Source organism: Heterocephalus glaber, unplaced genomic scaffold (assembly GCF_053883595.1).
Source record: "Heterocephalus glaber isolate CG9 unplaced genomic scaffold, H.glaber_assembly_v1.0 deba00001504, whole genome shotgun sequence".
Classification (NCBI taxonomy): Eukaryota; Metazoa; Chordata; class Mammalia; order Rodentia; family Bathyergidae; genus Heterocephalus; species Heterocephalus glaber.
Window position 1 is genome coordinate 20,884,834 of NW_028258324.1, and position 19,197 is coordinate 20,904,030.

General features: G+C 36.3%; 1 long non-coding RNA gene across 1 annotated transcript in view; it reads left to right on the forward strand.

Moving 5' to 3' along the window:
• The window catches only part of LOC147825269 (uncharacterized), a 41,016-nt gene extending 22,414 nt beyond the window's left edge, over positions 1-18,602 (forward strand). The window contains exons 2-4 of the long non-coding RNA XR_015440851.1: positions 3,719-3,797; positions 8,793-9,012; positions 17,415-18,602. This is a non-coding gene — a long non-coding RNA (uncharacterized LOC147825269). The remainder of the gene's footprint in view (positions 1-3,718; positions 3,798-8,792; positions 9,013-17,414) is intronic.
• Positions 18,603-19,197: the final 595 nt, after the last annotated feature.

Sequence of the window (19,197 nt, forward strand, 5' to 3'; positions counted from 1 at the left end):
AACAGGCTTTCTCTCTTTGCTAACCTATTATGAAAACTGTAAACAAATTGTTAAGCCAACTGGTTTTAATATGGCTGAGAGGGACAGGGGAAAGGGACATTTCTGTCTCTATAAAAAATGACTTGTGCCAAATAGGTGGTGAAGAGACTAAAAGGAGTGGCTGGGGCCACCTAGGACCGGTTAAAAGAAAGAGGAATGGAGCTTGAACAGGGCCTTGAAGAACAGACGTGTCAGATAAGGTGGCAGGATGAGAACAATGTGACAGGACTATTAAAATCGTTTCAGTAGGGGGAAGGAGAAATCAATTAATGTGGCCCATGTGATTTGGATGTTCAAGGCTGATATTCTGTCAGTATTGCTATGGGCTCCCTTGGAATATCTTCTGTCTCTTTTTGTGCTGTTGTTGACCCTTCTGCCTGTAATACCCAAAGGCTTGGAAGAAAACTGACTAGAAAACAGTGGAAAGCTAACCCAGAGATTTGCAGGCCAGCACAGATCAAGGTTCTGTTACTGTTGTTAATGGATGGAGCTGTAGTGTAGATAATGAGTAGTTATTGTTTTAGGTAGAGCTACATTTAGCAGCAATGGATACAAAACCCAAAATGAAAACACCTAAGCACATAGAAGTTTATTTGTCTTTCACATAAAATTGAGAGGTGGGCCCTGGGGCTGATATGACTACTATGGACAATGAGGTTGGTGAGATAGTGCCTTCAGTTCTGCTGCTTTTCCAGGTATGGTCTCTACATCCAAGAACTTCAGGAAAACATGTCCCTGCTGTAATTTAGCCTTAAAATTATGCCAGATTACAGGAAAGAGCATGGTATAAATGGGTCACAACCCTGAACTTTATAAACATTTCCAAGAAGATGTGTACTATATATACTCACCTACCATTTTTCAGGCCTTCTTTGTCTGTACTGAGCTGAGTTCCAGGAAGAAAGTATAATTTTTGCTTGCTGTTGCCATATGCCCAGATGAATTTTGAGAATTCTTTTAGTGAAGGATAAAGTACCACAAATTTGGGAGGTTCAGCAGCAGCCTATATCACAATCATCTGAGCCATTGGTACATGGTTTTCCAAGTCAATTTTATAATTGTGGATAATATATTTGCATTGTAATTATAAAAAAAGATTAATATTATCTTTATTCTTGTTTCTTTCATACATTCTTCACTAAATAGCTGATAATTAAGATTACAATTTCACAGAGATTATATGCATTCAGTTTCTTCTGTGACTCTAAAAGTCATAGATTTCCAATGTTTCATGGAGTAATTTTTCATTTTGATTATGTTCAAATTAGGTTTTCAGAAGAGGATGTGAAAAGAAATTTATTTTCCAATGTGAATACTGAATCTATTTCTGAATTACCATCTTTTTCCTGAAGCATTTTTTCCTCACTCAGTGAGCATGTGTACTAGGGAAAGTATGTAAGAACATACTCCCTGCCTCAATAATACTATTTAATTCAACAAGCATGAAATGCTCATAATGTGCCAGGCATTGTTCTAGGCACTGTGTTCAATGACAAGTAGAACAAGATCCCTGTTTTCAAGATCTCCAATGATCAGAGAGACACATACAAATGAATCCATAAAAGAAAGCAACATGGTAACCCTAGATGCAGCTGGATATATTTGCACAGGTAGATGAGAGACACATGTAGGTATCAATCTGTTATAGAGATAAATAGAACCAATTAAAAGCTTCAATAAAGTTTTCTGCTAAATGAGGGAATATGTAATATTTCAAAAGCATGAACACTCTTTTTAAGAAAAGTAAAATTAGTTTTTAATTCTTACTTGGTTATTTCATAATTTAGAATTTTAGTCTCTTTCTCACTCTCTTTCTTCCTCCACCTCTTCCTCCTTTTCCTCCTTGCCATGCCTTTATCTCTACTTCCACAAGGCTTCATTATATTGTACAGAACTGTCCTCCCATGTTTATACCACAGGAAAAGGGGACCTTGATTACTCTTCCCAGTTCTCAGGTGGACATGAGACACAGACTTGTGCCAGTGAACCTCATCCTCCTGAATACTGAGACCGATGTGGGGATGGGTGCATCAAGGAAGCCACAATAAAGGGAACTAAGGAATTTTCATTCCATAATGTGGGAGGAGCCATTTTCCTGCTAAACTAAGAGACTCAGAAGAAGTACATCTGAATTGCTGGGTAGTCACCCTCTCTAAAGAGAAGTTGCTGGTAAAAGTCTGAACCAAAACAACAGGGTCAGAAATGCAGGTCAGACTGAAATGCAGCAGGATTGAGTCCTTGCATCTGGCCATACTCAAAACTAGTTCTCCTTCTGTATTTTCACTTTTGTTTGTCAGGAAGTTATTTTAGGAAGCTTAAACTAGTGTAGATTGTGTTTGTATTTGCATACAAGAGTTCTGACAAATCCCTGGAGATGATAAGAATATAGTGAGTGAAGTGGCAAACACCTGATAAAGTGTTTAAGCTTCTGTAACTATTCTTGCTTTCATCTTCTACACAGGATTTCCCTAGCAGTTCTCCTTATAAATAAGATTTTTGATAAACTCAATGATTCTGTGGTATAGAGAGTCTGGAAGAGCATTGTTAATTATGTCAATCACTTGGGGCTATATTTGTTAAATCTCTGGGAAATGTTGCAGCAAGTAACCTGGTTTTGGTGTCTGAAACAAGTGCCTTCCAATTTTACTTACCCACGAACACCATTTTTTTCATCAACTTTTATTTTAAAGAATATAGTTTTATAAATTCTCCTCTATAGTTTCACCTGGAGGAGGATTGTAGGTGACAGGTCAGTGATAACATTTAAGTGCTTTGTGGTCTTGCAATTTGGTTCTTAGACTGAGCAAAATGAAAAAGATATCTTTAATAATCACCTAGATGACCCTTTTCTTCATAAAGTCTAAGCCTTGTTAATATATTTTGCTGAACTTTGGGAATGAATGTCATAGCTGTTCAGATTTGTGACATATTAAAGATGACTATTATTCTGGATAATGAACAGGGTGCTACATAAAGTCAGCTGGAAAGGTGAAGTTCACCACAGAGTTGTCTGGAAGATACTTGTCAGACTTTAGCTTAACCCTGATATCAAAGTACCAAGCCACATTCTGAAGAAGTATCAGTATTTTAAAACAATTTAATTTTATTTTCAATTTATTTCACAATGAGCCTAATACAGAGCAGGTAGGAAGTTATTTTGAAATCAGAGCATGCATCCTCACTTTAATTCTTTCCAGTTATTTCCTCAATATATATTTATAATGCTAAAAAGGCAAGAAAACTATAGTAATTATAATGCACCATATTTGAAACTATACCATGTTAGTTCTGATTTGATATTCACTTATATAAGAGGTTTAAATATGGTATGATACGATATTTGCAAGAAAAGTAATGGCAATACAGTATTATAAGTGATAGAGTATCATTTTATAGTTCAACCATTAACAAATTCCTCATCAGAGTCCTTTTGAATGGAAGATACTTTAAATTATTAACTATCAAATTTCTTTGAGAGTCATAGGAACTTGATGATCAGATTTCAGTTTGTGAGTGTGGTATTTAACCAGCCCTGAGCACTTTAAATAAAAATTTAATCTTTCTTACACACTACCCATTCAATCCTCATGCAGAATTCTACTTGTATTGTGACAGCTTCTGCCATTGTATGGTGGGCTAGTTTTACTACATATTTTATTTTATTATTATTTTCTTCTAGAATAGAACCACTAGAGGGGCTAAAAGATTTGTTTCATTTACTCATGGATCCCAACTACCTGGAATAGTGCCTGACTCATGTAAGTGTTAAGAAATAGTTCTTTCATGTGTGAATGAGTGAACAGAGAACATTATACATTTTTCCTCCTCAATATTTCTTGTCCTCACAATGTGTAGATTCATTTTGCCCAATTATTGCCTTGTGCTTAAATCAAATTTATTGGAGATTAATTTGAGAGGCCAATGAAAACTCTACCTAGAATTTTTTTTCAGCAATGCCTTAAATCAACAATTTTTCCTCCTCTTTCTTTTCTATTTCCTTTCTTTTGTTTTTAACCAAACAGTCATTTTGGGGGAAAGTGGAGCACTATCTTGTAAAATTTAAATACATTTCAGAAGGGTAACACATTCTATGTCTAACATCTGAAAGGGAGCACTATCTATCCATTCTGATGTAATCCCTACTCCAGGGATTAGTGGAACAACATTCTAAATGAGGTCCTGGATTCTTGGCTACTACTTTTTATCCATCCATAGTCTTGTAGCACAAGACCAGAAGAAAAATTGTAAAATTATAATGCATTGTGAACTTCCTGTGCTCAAATTCCAAAGGCTCCTCATTTCATTTATTTTTAAATTCTGAGCCTGTGCTATGGTCTACCACAGCCCTACGTGACATGGCCACATGTTATCCCTGGCTTTATCTCCTGCTATATTTCCTCCTGCCCATCCTGGGGTCTGTGTTTTCATTCAAATGTACCTCAGGATGTTGTCATCATCTATTCTTTCTGGGCTTCCTATCCAGATAGCTTCATTTTAAACTTCCCGGCTCTTTTATATCTTATTTACATGCTGCTTTCTCTCTGATACCTACATGTACTACACTTTTTAAACCTTCATCTGCCACTCTCAAAAGTATGCTTACCTTGATCTACTTTTTAAATTTCTTGTGTAGTACTTGTCAACTTATATATAATTTACTTATTTATTTATTATGTTTATAACATGTATTGTCAGTTTCCCCATACTAGGATGGGAATTACACGAGGGTGGAGATCTTTGTTAATTGGGGTACTAATGTTATCCAAATACCAAGAACAGCACCTAGGACATAGTATGTACTTAAATCATATTTTTAAAATGAAGGGGTATATAAAGTTTTGGCTCAGAGCAAGAGAAATATATAAAGCAAAGCATGAAAGTTTCAGATATCTCATACAGATGGACAAAGACTGAGAAAAGACTATTAAGGGTGAGGGACCTGTGTTGCACCTGTCCTGTCAGCACACTAAGAGGCTCATCTTACTAGAAGTTAATTTAGATCCTGAGCTTATGATATGATCGAGTGATCATCTTCCAACTGCATTTTACAAACTCTTTCTTCATCTAGAAAAATAGACTGTGGTAGGTTTAGTCTTATGTAACCTGTCATACAAAGGCATGTTCAGCGTCTTGGAGATGTTCAAATGTCCTTCAATAACTGCTGTGTGCAGATGACCTCTACCTAAAGTGCACCCAGAAGATGACCATGGAGAGATTAGCAGAAGCTTTGCTAAATCAGCACAATGCTTTTGACTGCTGATAATACTGGCAATAATTTGGTTCATAGACAGATCACCAAGGACTTAGAGAGAAATGTCAAAGACCTAATTAACATAACTGAGCCCTACAATGTCACAGAAAACACTATAGTAGGCAAGATTTTGCCCAAGGATGGACTCATTATGAGATAAGAAGAAAAGTAAGTGGAAAAGCTTATATTTTTTAGAGAAACGTTTTGGTGCTACTGGTGGCAACCGTATTTGAGCCTCTTTAAAATACTCTACTGAGACCATTTAAGAATTTACTTTGAAAATTATTACAGAAGTCCATCTTCAAAGAAGCTACTAGCTGAGGTTATTTCTAGAAATAGGGAGATTTATACTGTTTGAAAATTTGTGAAGCAATTGAATTACTGTCTGAAAAGTTGTCAATGCAATTTATGGTGAACTCAGGAGCTGTATGTGCATCTTGAATTCCATGGAAAAAGTTAATCACTACTTTTGTAAAGAACAAAAACAAAAGCTCATGAAACCCCAAGCTTTTGCATTGTGCTATCTCATGGTATGGATCCTAGTGGACTTGCCTGAGTTATAGCCTATATTATGTTTAGAGAGACAATTCTCATCTTGGAAATGAATTTTCCTCTAAGTTAATTTACACTGAAATGGTTTGGAAAGAGAAATGAATTTTTACTGAGGAATTAATTTTGGTCAGTTGGTCTAATTCTATTACAATTCTCTATGTAACTGAAGAACAAAAATTCACATATACATGAAGAAAAACACTAATAAATCTAAAGATTAAGCACATGTTAGTCATATTTTCATAGAAGCAAAGCATTTCAGAGTTCTGGTATGGAATACTAGGGCTATCCCTGCCTCTCTACATTTCCATAAACAGGAAAAAGGCACAACTCTTTCTTCTAGCTCTCACTGGTGGTAGTGGGAAGACCTCCAATAACTCCAGCTTCCCTGAATGACACTTCCTCGAACATGGCAGAGATCTCAGGAGTGAAAGTAGAGCATATGATATGGTTTGAGAGAATGAGAGGCAGGACTGAGTCCTGAAATTTGAAAAAAATAAGAGTCAGGGAGGTTGGGCCTGGGACATGCAGCAGGGAACAGTGTTTTATTAAACTTCTTTGACACTTAAATTCCTTGATTTTTGCTATTGCTCAGCAAATCTTGTGTGTGGCAAGAGCACTTCTAGGAGTGGGTAGAGTGGGAAAAGCAGTCATCATGGTAGCTCTCTGAGAGCAGAACATGTTCTGCTTGTTCTTCCCACCCTCCTTCTCTTCCTAAAATAAAATTTTAAAAAAGGTGTTATAAATATGGTAAGTGAGAATTGGGAGCATATAGGAGAAAATAGCTGAACAAATTTTTCTTTTCTCTTTTCTCATTTACTTCTGTGAGTTTCACCTCTCAGATTGAAATTTGTAAAGTGCTTAGTCCAAGGCTATAAAGTGAGAGGCAGAACAAAGTGAGAATGGGCTGTAGAAAGAAGGAAGGGAGGGACTCAGCTCTCACTGATGTGAATGTGCAGTAGGAAATTATCCTTCTCATTCATCTGCCATCTTCCCCTCTACAAGACCATAATACTTCAGTCTTTTATATTTGAAAGATACAGAGATAAAGGAGTATAGAAGAATGCTAATAATTTTTGTAATTATATTAATTATTACTTAATGAGCATGGTGACTTAGTAAGCATTTATAAAAGCTAAACTTGTTAACTTGGGATGTGTAAAGCACATTTTTGGGTATCTTGGGGGCGCGGGTCAGGGAAGTATGACTTTGGGAACTATATATGGCCCTTTATCCTTTGGAACTGTTTCCCTGTTCCACTTTCTAGCCATCATGACCTAAGCAACTTTGCTCTGCCATGCCTTTCCTCCATGGAGTCATCCAGTCATGGACTGAATCCTCTGAAACTGTGACCCAAATAAACTTCTTCTTTAAATTGTGGATGTCAGTTAATTTGCAATGAGAAAGCTGACAGCATTTTTCTATAATCTTTGATTTTGTATGAATTGATTTAAACCAGAATAATCGTGCAGGATAAATATTTTCATTATCTTCATTTAATGGATGAGGAAACTGAGAGAAAAAAGTGGCATAAATTGTAAAGGGTTATGCAGATGGTCATGAGAAGGCACCCTTGCCCCTTGATATTTGATATACACAAGAGGGTCAGACGGAAATCAAGAACTACTTATATTATGTATCTATGGGTATGAGTAGCTCTGTCAGAGGCCTAAGAAAGGAACTAAGCAGTTCTATTGTAGAAATGCTACTTTACATGCAAATAATATTGCAGCAGAACAGAAATAAAATTCTAAGTTGAGATGGTATTGCTTTTCATACAATTTTTTTGGATTAAAACATCATAAAAACATGAGTTGTCTAAGAAATTCTGAATGAATAAATGAGTCTGGGGAAATAGAGCCTTTCTCAAATGTTCCAACAGGCTTTTATATCTAGTGTAGAGCAATATTCTTGTAGGAATTGATAAAAGACCATGGGTTGAATAATGTACAACTGGTAGGGATGATCAAGGTGAGATGATGGGTTTTCTCTATTTTATAATCTTTGAGCTTTGGTCAAAACATTTCCTATTTGTAAGAGTTGGGTTGTATTGATTCATATTTTACTTTTTTTCTTAAAATCCTGTACTGTTAAGTTATTTAAATATTATCAAATATTGCTTTCATATTTTATAACATAGATCCCCTTGGGTTAAAAATTTAAGTCATTTTTAATAGTCAGCATTAAAAATTAGATAAGTAATTTTAATACTGAGATCTCTGGAGTTTATAATTTTAGATCCAGTTTGAAATATATTAGAATAATAGACAATTATAATAGATTTATTAAGTTTATGTAAATAATATTTGATTACAAAATATCACATAAAAAATAAAATGCTGCTGTCTTTTGCCTCATGGAACAAGTAAGTTATGGTTATTAACTATTTACTAAGCAAACCATTGTACAGGAATTGCATGCTACCTTACTATCGTACAACTTAGTGGACCACCTTTTTGTTGGGAAAGTGTTAATACCAATAATGATGATTTTAATGACATAATTTATTAAGTATAAACTCCTCATAGCAAAAATTTAAGTTATTGCTATTTATTACCATCTTTTTGCTTTGTCTCACAGCTTAGAGTTGTAAACAAAAACCATATACTAATTTACCTGCTAGATACCTAAATAACTGTTATTTGACATTTAATATTATTATTTAATGTTATGGAACCAATTAATATTTACTGTTATATATGCTTTTGTTCAAGGAAAATTATATTTTAAATTTTCAAAAACAGAGATTAAATTGGAATTTACTGTTGATTGCTGACTATAATAGGAACTTGAACATGGAGATTATTGTTTCGTTTGTTGGTTTTTGTTTTGGAGATGATAGTTAGAACATGTAAATTACTTTTTAGCAGAAAAGCTTTCATATCAAAACCCACAGGAGCACATGGTTCAATCCTATAACATCCCTAAAGTTTTTGTCCTCATTTTGTAGAGGGAAAAGGAAAATAATTCTCAGAGGCATAAAGAGGACATTAAGGAAAAATAAAAATAAATTTATATCCTGCGCAAGCCCTGCTGAGGTCCCGAGTCATGCGGAGAATGCAAAATCAGCCTGCTGTGGATGGTCAGCCACCTGGTTCCACACTACAAAGACGCAGAGGATGCCAGACCACCAGACCACGGTACTGAGTCCCGCTGGTCCTGGCCCAGAGGTAGGTGTTTCCTGGCCAGTATCACTCCCGCTGCTCCCAGCCCAGAGGAAAGGGCTTTTGGGCTACCTTCTGTCCCTCCACTCCTGGCCCAGGGGAAGGGGCTTCCGGGTGACCATCCCTCCCACCACTCCTGGCCCAGAGGTAGGGGCTTCTGAGCTGCCATCCCACTGCTCCTGGACCAGAGGAAGGGGCTCCCTGGCCTTCATCCCTCCTGCTGCTCCCAGCCCACAGGGAAGGGCTTTTGGGCCACCATCCATACCACTGCTCCCGGCCCTTGTCCCATCTCTCCCAGCTCAGAGAAGGTAATCCGTGCTGGCACCAACAGACCCCCCCCACCAAGTCAAAATGAGAAATCACATAAATAAGTCTTGAAACCAGACTTCCAGATCACTTACAACAACCCCAAAGAGAAATGAGATGGAACACTCTGATACTCTATCACTTGGACCCACTGAACTGGCAACAAAAGGGGATCTAGAAAAAATGAAATCAAAAATAATTTCTCAGATAACAGGAGAAATTGTGCCCCTAGTGCAAGACATGATTAATAAATCTAGAGAGGAGCTCAGGAACATGATGGAATCCCAACATAAGAAACAAATGGAATCCATAAAACAGATGCAAATAGATTTCCAGGACATGAAAAACTCCACTGAAAGTATGCACAGCAGAATGAGCCAATGTGAGGACAGAATTTCAGATATAGAAGATAAGATTGCAATTAGTGACCAGGAAAAGAAAAATTGCTTCAAAATTATAAGGGAACATATGAAATCAATCCAGCAGCTGCTAGATGATGCAAAGAAGAATAACATAAGACTGATTGGGCTCAATGAAGAAACAGGAGAGAGTGGAGATGACATAAAAAATCTCTTCACAGAAATAATGGCAGAAAACTTCCCAAACAGTGGAAAAGAGCTTGACATACAGATAAGTGAGGCATATAGGACTCCAAATAGCCTTGATCAAAAAAAATCTACACATAGGCATATAATTGTTAAGATTCCAGAAACTCAACAGAAGAACAAAGTTCTACAAGTAGAGAAAAGAAACAAATCACATACAAAAGAAAGCCCATCAGAATCACAGCAGACTTCTCAACACAAACCATCAAGGCAAGAAGAGCTTGGAGTGACACATTCCAAGCCCTAAAAGAAAACAGCCTCCAACCCAGAGTGATGTACCCTGCAAAACTATCTTTCAAAATGGATGGAGAAATGAGATACTTTCATGACAAAGAGCACCTTAGGAACTTCGTGAATACCAAATCAGCCCTCCAAAAATTTTACACAATATCCTAGGAACAGACATTGAGGATCACAACCCCAGGAAGCAAAGCAGAATGAACCCATCTGGCATGACAAGAAATTAAATGTAAAAGGGGAGAACCCAACAAAAAGAAAAAGTCATGGCAATGACAAGTCAATATGTTTCAGTTATAACCATCAATGTTAATGGTCTCAACTCATCAATCAAAAGAAATAGGCTGGCAGAATGGGTCAAGAAGCAAAATCCAACAATATGCTGCATACAAGAAACACACTTAATTCAAAAGAAAATTCATAGACTGAAAATTAAAAGTTGGAAAACAATACTCCATGCGATGGAAACCCCCAAAAAGCAGGAGTAGCTATCCTCTTTGCAGATCAAGTAGATTTCAAATGAACATTGATTAAGAGAGATGAATAAGGATACTACATCCTTGTAAAGGGAAGAATCCAAGAGGAAGAGATGACAATCATAAATATCTATGCACCAAACATTAGTGCATCCAACTATATAAAACAAATATTAACAGACATGAAAAGTCATATATGCACTAACACAATTGTAGTGGGGGACCTCAACACCCCACTGTCACAAATAGATAGATCAACTAGACTAAAAATAAGTAATGAAATACTAGAACTCAATCGAACTCTTGAACAAATGAACTTAACAGATGTTTACAGAGTGTTCCATCCCACAAAACCAGAATACACATTCTTCTCAGCTGCACATGGGTCATTCTCCAAAATAGACCACATATTCACACATAGAACATGTTTAAGTAAGTGCAAAGGAATTGAAGTTATCCCCTGTATATTATCAGACCATAGTGCAATGAAATTGAAGATCCATAGCCAAAGAAACTCAAAAAATTTCATAAATATGTGGAAATTGAACAACACACTTCTGAATAACCAGTGGGTCATAGAGGAAATTAAAGAAGAAATCAGACAGTTCCTTCAATTGAATGACAATGACAATACAACATATCGGAATCTATGGGACACAATGAAAGCAGTCTTATGAGGGAAATTCATAGCAGTAAATACACATATTAGGAAAACATAATGAGCCCAATTAAACAACCTGATGTTGCACCTCAAGCTTCTAGAAAAAGAAGAACAGGACAACCCCAGAGCTCATACAAGGGAGGAAATTATAAAGATCAGAGGAGAAATCAATGCAATGGAGACTAAGAGAAAAATACAAAAAAATCAATGAAGCCAAGAGTTGGTTCTTTGAAAGAATCAAGAAAATTAGCAAACTCTTAGGAAACCTTGTCAGAAAAAGGAAAGAAAAGGCCCAAATCCATGCAATTAGGAATGTAAAGGTTGAAATTACAACAGACCCAGCAGAAATCCGGAGGATCATCCATTCTTACTTCCAGAACCTATACACCAATAAGATGGACAACACAGAAGAAATGGACAGATTTCTAGATACATATGAATTAACAAAGTTGAATGAAGAAGACCAAAAAATTCTGAACAACCCAATATCAACCAATCAAATTGAAAATGTAATTAAAAACTTAACACCTAAGAAAACCCTGGGGAATGATGGCTTCACTGCTGAATTCTACAAGCCATTCAGAGAGGAACTGCTGCCACTACTGTTTAAACTCTTCAATGAAATTGAAAGGGAAGCAATACTCCCAAATTCATTCCTGGAAGCCAGCATCACCTTGATCCCCAAAGCAGAGAAAGACTCAACTGAAAAAGAGTACTATAGGCCAATCTCACTAATGAACATAGATGCAAAAATCCTTAATAAGATGATGGCAAACAGAGTGCAGAAGATCATCAGGAAGATCATATACCCTGATCAAGTGGGATTCATCCCAGGGATGCAGGGATGGTTCAATATACGAAAATCAATCAATGTAATACACTATATCAATAGAGCCAAGGACAAAAACCATATGATTAACTCCATAGATGCAGAAAAAACATTTGACAAAATCCAACATGCATTTATGATAAAAACCCTACAAAAAATTGGAATAGATGGTCTCTACCTCAAACTGATAGAAGCCATCTATGAAAAACCAACAGCCAATATCATACTAAATGGTCAAAAACTGAAATCCTTCACACTAAAATCAGGAAAAAGACAAGGATGTCCACTATCACCAATCTTGTTCAATATATTTCTGGAAACATTAGCTCCAGCAATTAGACAAGAGAAAGAAATAAAATGAATAAAGGTAGGAAATGAAGAAGTCAAATTGTCATTCTTTGCAGATGACATGATACTGTATATAGAAGACCCCAAGAACTCCACCAAAAGTCTTCTAGACTTAATAACCAAATTCAGTCAAGTAGCTGGTTACAAGGTCAACACACAAAAATCAATAGGTTTCCTCTACACAAATGACAGAATCACTGAGAGAGAAATAGGGCAAATAATTCCTTTCACAATAGCATCCAAAAAACTGAAATACCTAGGAATCAACCTAATGAAAGAAATCAAAGACCTCTTCTCTGAAAACTATAGTACTGTAGTAAAAGAAAGATTGAAGATGATATCAGAAAATGAACAGACATTCCCTGCTCCTGGGTGGGAAGGATTAATATAGTGAAAATGGCCATCCTTCCAAAATTGCTCTATAGATTCAATGCAATTCCAATTGAGATCCCAGCAGCATACTTCATGGACCTTGAGAAAACAATCCAAAAATTTATTTGGAACAAGAAGAGATGCAGAATAGCAAAAGTAATTCTAGGGAACAGAGACTTGGCAGGGGGTATCACAATCCCCAACCTGCAACTCTACTACAAAGCTACTGTGATAAAAACAGCATGGTACTGGCAAAGAAACAGACCTCAGGACCAGTGGGACAGATGAGAAGATGCAGAAACAATGCCAGACACACTCAGCCATCTCATCTTTGATAAAGGAGCCAAACACCCTCACTGGAGGAAAGATGGCCTCTTTAATAAATGGTGCTGGCAAAACTGGGTTTCAACTTGCCAAAGATTAAAACTAGACCTGTATCTCTTGCCATGCACGAAACTAAACTCAAAATGGATTAAAGATCTAAATGTTAAAATAAAATGCTGAACCAGTTGGAACAGAAGTTAGGTAGAAGTCTTGAAGACATTGGTGTAGGAAAAGAGTTTTTGAACAAAACCTCAGTGGCCCATGAACTAGCACAAACAATCAACAAGTGGGATCTCTTATTAAAAAGCTTTTGCACAGCAAGAGAAACCACCAGCAGTGTGAAGAGACAACCCACAATGTGGGAAAAAATCTTCACCTGCTTGTCCTCAGACAAATGTCTACTATCTAGAATCTATAAAGAACTTTAAAAGGTCAGACCTCCCAAATTTAAAGACCCAATCTGAAAATGGGCATCTGAAATGAACAGACATTTCTCACACAAAGAAGTAGAAATAGCAAATAAATACATGAAAAAATGTTCAACATCACTGGTCATTTGAGAGACGCAAATGAAAACAACACTGAGATTCCACCTCACTCCAGAAAGAATGGCTGCTATCATGAAATCAACCAATAACAAATGCTGGTGGGGCTGTGGGGAAAGAGGAACCCTGCTCTACTGCTGGTGGGAGTGTAGACTGGTGCAAGCACTGTGGAAATCAGTATGGAGATACCTCAAAGAAGTAGGACTGGAAGTCTCATTTGACCCCGCTATGCCACTGCTGGGGATCTTCCCCAAAGAATTTAAAGAATCATACCGCGGTGATATATGTGTGCCCATGTTCATATCAGCGCAGTTTGCAATAGCTAAAACTTGGAAACAGCCCAAATGCCCATCAACTGGAGACTGGATCAAGAAAATGTGTTTTTTTTATAAAATGGAGTACTACTCAGCCATAAAAAATGAGAAATTAGAGACATTTATAGCTAAGTGGATGCACATTGAGGCCATACTCTTAAGTGAAATAAATAGGACACACATGTATAAATACTGAGTAGTTTCTCTGATGTGAGAAACTGAAAGTGTAAATAAGGACTAAAATGTATAATAGGTAATGTGAAATAGGAAGAAAAGGGGCAAAGGGGAAGGAAGTAGGAGGGCTAAGGTAAAGGATAGAAGGGAATGGGATTGATATGAGAAAATGGAAAAATAGGAACAAAAATCTTTATAAATAGGAATGGAGAGTTTGAAGGGAGGGCTGAAAATAAGGTGAAAAATAAGAACCAAGAGAAACTATGTAAAGGTGCAAATTTCCAATGATGAATGTCATTATATTGTATACCTAAAATGTACCAATGATCAGAATGAATAATCAATAATGCAAAATAGGAAGAAAAGGTCCAAAGGGGTAGGGGTAATGGGGGAGGCAGGGAAAAGGAAAGAAGGGAAAAGTAAAACGATGAGAAATGGAAAAAATGGAAATAAAGTCTTTGTAAATAGGGAAGGGTGGAGGGCGTGAAGGGAGGGCTAGGAATGGTGAAAGAATAAGAACCAAGATGCACTATGTAAAGGTACAATTCCCAGTGAGAAATGTAACTGTGTTGTATACCTATAATGTACCAATAAAATAATTTATTAAAAATAAATAAATAAATTTATATCAATAATATTTTAATTTAATGCTGCATTAGCTCTTACATGAGAAAAGGTCTTAACCACCTTTCTGGCCCAAAAGAGTGTTTGAGTGGGAATAATTCCAGCAATAATTGCCCAAAATCACAGAATAGGATCTGAGAGCATGAAGCCTCAAGATATACCAGGACTATGGAGGCTAAAAACTAGTCAACAAAAAGTCTCAGTTGTGGCTGTCCAAATGAGGTGACTTCAGAAGGAGTGAGAAGGTTACTAGACCCACAAAACTACTTGCTACACACTGATACCTGAAGCTCCCAGCAGGGGACGAAGCCTTCCCTTCATCTACTGTATATGTATTGATCATCTGTTACGTGACATTTTCATTCACTTAATCTTAGTGGTCTTCATATAAATAACCAATGCTAAAATAGTCTCTTTATTACTTCACAGGAAGTAGAACCTAAGCAGATAAGTCTATAAGAAATTATCAGAGTATTCTGAAATTCAACACCTAATGAAAGAAAAAAAAAGAAACAAGATTTTTGTTTTGTTTTGTTTTGTTTTTGGTACTGGGGATCGAACTCAGGTCCTTGCGCTTGTGCAGCAGGGGACAAAACCACTGAGCTAAAAAACCCAGCCCTAGAAACAGGATTTTACACATGAAATAATTAAGTATAATGTAATCTCAACAAAGCCTCTCAGAGCCCTCCCAAGTTGTAATGAGCTCAGAGATTTGTCCCCAGTAGAGACCAATGGGTAGTACCTTTATAGTGATTGAATCATAAAAGGATCCAGACTACCCTGGGATGGGGGAGATCTTGGACAAGTTGACTGTCTGCAGCCTAGGCAATTTCTTAAAAGAAAGCTTGAGAGCTAAAGCAGCAAGTGTCTTGCATAAATTGCCAAAGTTTTGGGAAAATTTACCAATGTGCACAAATTTATCTTGGAATAAAAACAACTGATATCAGATACAATTAACAAGCATATGTGGAGAAGTAGGAAAGAACAAAATAACCTTACCAGTAGGGGGGAGAACACTGGGCAATCAATACATATGAGGAAAAAGGAGAGAAGGAAGGGAGAAAAAAAGGAAGGAGGGAAGGAGGAAGGAAGGAAAGGGGGAGGGAGTGAGCAAGGGAGGGAAGGGAGGAAAGAGAAAGAAAGAAGGAAAAGGAAGAGAAGGAAGGAAATTGCTTTAAAAAGCTCTTTGTTATTTGCTCCAAGAACAATCTTCCCTATTTAAGATAAAAACACTTTGCCCTGATTTATGCAAATTCAAGGTGATTTCATACCACCTTGGGTATGGAAAACATCAAATATGGGGTACCCTTGAGTTACCTCCACTTTCCCTGATAAGTTACAGGACACCCTGGGTTTCTGATTTCAACACTTGGGGACATGGATTGGTGTATACATTAAGGCCCCAGTGGATTTGTTTTCCCTAGCATTCTGACCTTCCAAAAGGTAAAGAGGAATTTAGAACAGACCTTTTGTAAAGGCTTTTAAAGTAAGAGACATTTCTTAAAATTAGAGTTAGAAGTGAGAAATGCATAACCCACAGATAAGTGTGATGGCATCACACTTCTCTATATTTGTGACTGGCAAAACCTTCTGGAGACTGGCAGCGTTTAACACTCTATTTTTATTAATGCTTAGAATTTCAGACAAGTCTTTATTGCAAATGCTCTCCAAGTGATATGGAAAATTCATGTTTATGGCATGTTTAAGGATTATAAAAATTGGGGAGTATTTTAATCTCTAACATCAAGAGATCCTTATATAATCTTAAATGAAGACATACCACTTTCATATGTAAACTGTGACATTACTTTCCTTAATTGAAATAATCATTCACAGGACCATTTTTCAGGCTGAAAAAAGAATTGCAAATTTGTAAAATCAATCTTCCTGCCTGTAGAGTTACACTGAAAATAATGATATGGTGATAACTTTCTCACCATTTGGTAAGTTTAACTGGCGTCAGAAGCAGAATGTTTATACCTTAAGAATTTACAAAGAAGCTGTAAGTGCAAACTCATGTTCACACGACCCACTACTTAAGAAATTCTTATGTGATAAACCCAGTTGAGGCAAAAAAAGAAAAAGTGTGGAGAGAACACAAAATATCTTTAACACTTAGCAAATTTAACTGTCCTCTCCAGATTAGCACCAGATTTTCCCTCTGAGACACCAAAAAAGGTATTCTGTCCTACATTTTAGCACATCGAATGGGGAGAAAAAATGACAAATACTTTGAAAGGCTGAAAAAATTATATTTTATTTGGGGTATTTATCTTGCTTTGGAAAATGAAAGGAATTTTAAGAAAACTTCTTCTAATTCCACTTTAAATTTATTTTTTTCATGGAGGAAAAAATTACAGGCTTATTCCAATGATTAAAAAAGCAACATCAGTTTATTTTTTGTACAGGAGACTGAATAGTTCACAATGGACATCTTTCACATTGATGATTGCTCTCTCTTCATTCTTTAGAATAATGCACACACTCTGGATTCATTGTTAATTCAAACAATCTGTTGACATCCATTGTATGTATAGAATAGTTTAGAATAATTTAAATTTATTAAAACTGAATTTTTTTTTTTTGGTACCAGGGATCGAACTCGGGTCCTTGTGCTTGTGCAGCAGGAGACAAAACCACTGAGCTAAATCCCCGGCCCAAAACTGAAAATTTTTAAGGATATGGCTAAAATTTCATTTTAATGCCATTTGATCTGGAGGCCCTCCTCATCCAAAGGTAAGGCAATGACCTTTTGGGTGTGAGTTGGTTCCACCTGGAGCACACAGGCTGGGTCACCTTCTAATGGGCAATATGCTTTCCTGGATTATAACTTATTGTTCTGGCTGCTCCTTTTCAGTTTCCTTGCAGGTACCAACAATGTGACTTATTTCTTAAGTATTAGACTCTCTTATTTGATTTTTCTCTTAATGAGCTCAATGACTCCCACACCTTCAATGATGAAATAGATTTTGACATCTCCCAGATCTGCAGGACTGAGAACTCTCTCTGAACTCCAATCCTCTGTATTCATCTATTTATTGAACATTTCTAATAATATATATTATACTGATGCTTTCAAATCAACTTATCAAATACTGAACTCACCATCTAGTGAAAAATCTGCTTCTCCTGGAGAAGAGAATTGTGGGGTTATCTTTCACCTAGATGTCCATGCCAATAACTGGAAATCACACAAGACTTTTTGCACTCCCTACCCTTCCTTGGAAGAAATCAATCACAACATGTATTCATTCTACTTCCTAAATATCTTTCAAGCCTCTCCACTCCCTCATTGAATATGAACTTCTCATGTGAAAGCTTAACTATGGCTCTTCCTGCCTTCAGTTTTTCACATCACAGTAAGATTAATATCTCTTGTTTAAAATATCTTGGTTAAAACTTTGTCTTCATATTGCAATTCTGAGAGTGTTCAAGTGCCTGTCCATGGTTCACAAACATTGTTCTGGCCACGTCTCATCATTTTCCTTAGCCCTGTTTCTCATTCTCCAACAGACTGAATTATTTCCTTTATCTAAAAGGATAAATCTACTTTCTGTAGGTTACAGTTTTTTTCTTGTTCTCACTATTTTTCTTTATTTCTTTTCTGGCTTTTTCACCTAGGTAATGTCTATTTGATGACTCAACTTAAATATAATTTTTCTCTAGGAAAATTTCCCTGACCCTGCTTTATCTCCTCCCTTTATATTTTTGTTTTTCACTTCAGGCTTTTTAAAATTTCAATTCTCTTCCCTCCCCTGCCTCTCACAACCTTAATTTTATTTTTTCCAGCATTAGATTCATTGATTTATAAGACCTTATAAAGTTATATATATATATATATATATATATATATATATATATAAAAACCAGATTAATAGGCCAAATAAAAAATAAAACATAGAAGACAATTGTATTAAGTCAAGGTACACTTTCAGATACATTGTCCACCCTGGATTACAATATCTTTATTTTTTCTTTTTCTTTTTTCATATTATCTGTCTTTTATTTCAAGATATTCAAAAATGCCTCACAGTGCTCTCTAACTTTTCAAGGAAAGTTCAGGAATGGAGAATGGACATTAAGATAGAGAGTCTGAAATCATCTTACCTATGGCTCTGAAGCCACATCAGGAAGGATGAGTTTAAGCCAGGAGAGTGCTCTCAAGTGGCTTTAGATTGGCAACATAGCAACTTGAAAAATGAATAATTAAAACCAATATGTTTGTTTTAGAAAAATATTAGGTGCAGCCTCAGTTCCCCTTTATGTCTCAATTTAATTCTTGGAATTTTTTTCCCAGACCTCACTCAAAGCCAAAAGAGCCATATAGTAAACACTTGAGGGGAACAAATGAAAGGTTATACATGAGATTTTTAATA